At 46.0% G+C, this 3,839-nt stretch overlaps 1 pseudogene across 1 annotated transcript; it reads right to left on the reverse strand.

Moving 5' to 3' along the window:
- Positions 1-781: 781 nt before the first annotated feature.
- Positions 782-3,511, reverse strand: LOC308099577 (thimet oligopeptidase-like; annotated as a pseudogene). Its single transcript has 2 exons — positions 2,591-3,511; positions 782-1,890 (listed from the first exon to the last, which is right to left on the reverse strand). The product of its transcript is annotated as a thimet oligopeptidase-like (transcript).
- Between the last annotated feature and the right edge of the window lie 328 nt (positions 3,512-3,839).

Consider the following 3,839-nt stretch of genomic DNA (forward strand, 5'->3'; position numbering starts at 1 on the left):
GAAATGAAACTGAAACTGAAACGAAAATGCATTTTCTGTTTTATAAAGAGCTGGAGAGACAAGGAGACTCCTTTTACTGAACAAACACTCTATAGCAATGAGTACTATCAGAATATAGAGCTATTTAACACTTATTTTAACCAAAGAAAATCCCTTACCCTACCTTTAACACTTTACCTGCCAATCACGAGTATAACCGTTGATGAAAAATACACCCGTTTACTGCCATCCACGAGTATAACCGTTTATTTTATTTTATTTTATTTTTTTATTTTTTATTTTGGTCTTTTTTTTTTTCAATTTATCCACACAGAACCAGAGATATCACGATCCAAAGATTTCTAGCTCCATTCACTCCTTGGTTAACTTATTACTTTAAAATCCTGTATCTCGGCTCCTGTGTAAAAAGAATTTAAACACTGGCACTGGGGGAAGTAAAATAAAAAAAACCCTCTGGCAGGGATGCTAGGGTTCAAGTAGTTCATGTAAAAAAAAAAAAACGTTATTGTTTTTAATACATTTCAATATATTTCAATAAGTGCTAGATACTGTAACAATCAGTAACAATTCATAAGCTCGACATGTGAAACATTCATGGCTCCTGAATGTTTCACATGTCGAGTAGGTGAACTAAGCTTATGGTCCATATTTTGGGGGTAACGTTCGCCGGAAATAGCCGATCTACAAGACCATTACCATTACATTTCTACGACACGTTGTGAGCTTGTAGATCGGCTATTTTCAGCATTATAATTAAGTAATGTAATTAAGTATGAATACTTTATTTCGACGCCATCACATTTTTACTAAGGAGGAACGCTTCTTGATTGGGTTCACGACCCAAGAAATTCTTCAGCATCTCTTTGGCATCCTTAGAAGCACCAGGCAGTTCCTGTAGTCCAAACCCACCTTAGGGTTCATGATTCCTTCCTCTTTGAAACGGCTGTAGAACATGTCCATGGACAACACCTCACCCCACAGGTAGCGACACAACCTGGCAGCGAAGGTGCCTTTCACTCGGTCATAGATAGCACGCCAGATAATAGAAAATACGACGGGCCCTTGAAAAGCAGGGACTCCCAGAATGTCCTTGCTGAGCCTCATGCATTCATTAGCTAGGTCCTGGGTGTGAAGAGCCTGGTCTAATTTAGCCATGACTATCTCCTTCAGCTTGTACATACCATAGTTGGCGAGACGAGACTTGATGAGTTTGTCCAGCAGGTCGTCGGGAATCAGAGCTCCTGTCTTGTAGTGTTTAGAAATTCTCTGTAGTGGTTCCTTCTCCCAAACCCAGTTCTCCAGCATCTGGGACGGAGCCTCTACAAAATCCGATTCCACATGGAATGCATTGAACGCAGCGTAGTCAACCTGAGCACAGAGGTAGTGCATGACGTGACCAAACTCATGGATGTATGTCACCACATCTTTATGCTTCAGCAAGGAGGGGGCGTCCGCTGTGGGTTTGCTGAACTCGGTCACTATGGCAGCGACAGCCATCTGTCTCCTCCCATTAGACAGCAGACAGCCGGGCTGCAGCGCGGCGCAATATCCAACGCAACGGTCCTTTCCCCCTCTGGGGAACAGGTCAAGGTAGAACTGTCCGATTGTCTGTCCAGAGGAGCGGTCGGTGACGCAGTACAGAGTGACATCCGGATGCCACACGGGGGCGCCGTGCACCAGGCTGAACGACAGACCCAGCAGGTCCTGGCAAATGTCCAGCAGACCCTGGGTCACAACCACCAAGGGAAAATACTCCTTCAACTGGTTGTGATCCACTCCATGGTTCACCTGGGCCTTGTAGTATGGCAGGTCCCATTGATACAGCTCCCCATTGAATGGCAGACCTCTCTTCTGACACTCATCCTCCTTTAGTTTGAGGAGGTTTATTGTCTCCGCCAGGCCGAAAGGCATGGCGAGAGAGTATGTTTTCGCCCCTGTCCGTCCGTCCGTGTGTCCGTCCGTCCGTCCGTGTGTCCGTCCGTGTGTCCTGTCTGTGTGTTAGCAGCTAATCTCTGGCACCGTTGGCCCGGTCGCTCCGAAACTGTGCACACACACTCCCTGGATGCCAATTCATTTTTTCACATGGGCCTGTTATAGCGCCACCAGGAGGCCGATTTGTGCAAAACCCTTTTTTTTTTACATTACTCCTACAGATTTTATCCAAACGTCAACGGCAAATCGGTACACAGTATCTCTGTAGTCATGTGATCAACACAAATCTGTCCGATTTCCCATATTCCATCCTCATTGCCTATGGTTGGCTTCCAAAGTTTGCAGGATTGGTTTGTTTTGAACAAAAAGCCTCAAACTATGCACGCAGGTTGCGATTTCCGTGAATTTTCACACACACATTCCCACTAGGCCGAGGAAGAAATGCCACCCTTTTCACATTGGCCTGTTATAGCGCCACCAGCAGGTCTAATTTAGCAAAACACATTTTTGGAACAAAATGCCTCATCATGAATGCAGTGTCTGATTGCCGTGAAAGACCTAAGAATAAATGGCACCCTTTTCACATTGGCCTATTATAGCGCCACCAGGAGGCCACAATAACGTACCTGACCTGGCGGAGACCTGTGCTCCGAGGAGCACTTTTTCTAGTTCTTTCTTTGTCTCCCAGTGGCTTCAGCTTATGGGCCAGCTCCTCCAGGAAGATGGAGACCTTTTCGGCAGACTTTGCCAAGTCAGCGTAGGTCTTGAAGTCCCGCGAAGAGAAATCCCTAGAAATTGGCTTCAACTCCATGATGTTCTTTTTACAGTGCAAGTTAAATGCCTTCCCAACTTTCTTGCGTGTTTCAGGGACAAAGCATTTCTTCATGGTGTACACATAGCGGTCCAGCGTGATCTTCAGCTTGTCTCCATCTGCCTCCAGGGAGCTCAAGAAGTCCTCAGAAAGACCTCCCAGTTCATCCCTGCTGAAGCTCAAACTATTCAATTTGATCTTGTCTTGTTTCTCTTCTTCTCTTGGGGGGAGATGCACTCCATCCAGATGCACTCCATCCCTTTTTTTCTTTTTCTTTTTGGGGGGGTATTTATTCAGGGATATCTTGTTGTCTTGTGTCTTTTCAATACTTATCCTAACCAGCAGTCTCTCCATGTATCTCTTATCCTCAGCAGTAAGACTGCCTTCATCCACCTTCATTCCCAGAGCAAGAATCCTGTTGTAGACATAATTTCTCCTTCTTATGACCTTGTCAAACATCCACAGCTTCTCCTGTGCACAACGGCTGGCGTCCCTCACCTCCTTACTGGGAGACACACGCATGGGGAAGACCAACATGTTCCTCTGGACAGTGTACTCAGCTTCCAGGCCAGCCAGGACCTTTAGGGTGTTGTTGAAGGTGACACTGTTCAGGTGCAGGGAACCCACGGCATCGAGCACCTTCTTGGTCTTGGCAATGAGCTCGCCAGACATCAGCTGGATCTTTTTAGGCCTCAGATTCCAGCGCAGGAGGTTCTTGGTGCAAACCTGAGTAGGGCTGCTGAAATCCACCTCTCCTGTAGCTCCCATGTTCGTGGAAATCAATCTCAACGTAGTTTGAGCTCTGAGTCTGTTTGGATGTTACACTTTTGGTCAGGAGTAGATTGTAATATGAAAGGATTTCCCTGCACCTCCCTCTGTGTTTGGATCAAAAGGTGTGGCAGCAATGACTTCCAAAGGCCAGTGTAAAAGACCAAATACTCGACTGGTTGTTTAGACCTGACCCAAGACCCTGTGACGGTATCCGTGCATGTAAGCAAAAGAGGATTCCCAAAGAAGTACTGCTTGCCAAAAAGGTGTGAAATGCAGACTTGCAAAGAAAAGAATTCCAAGGCACTCCGTTTCACGTGAAAAAATG

Source organism: Gymnoscopelus braueri, assembly GCF_963280865.1.
Source record: "Gymnoscopelus braueri genome assembly, chromosome: 13".
Classification (NCBI taxonomy): domain Eukaryota; kingdom Metazoa; phylum Chordata; class Actinopteri; order Myctophiformes; family Myctophidae; genus Gymnoscopelus; species Gymnoscopelus braueri.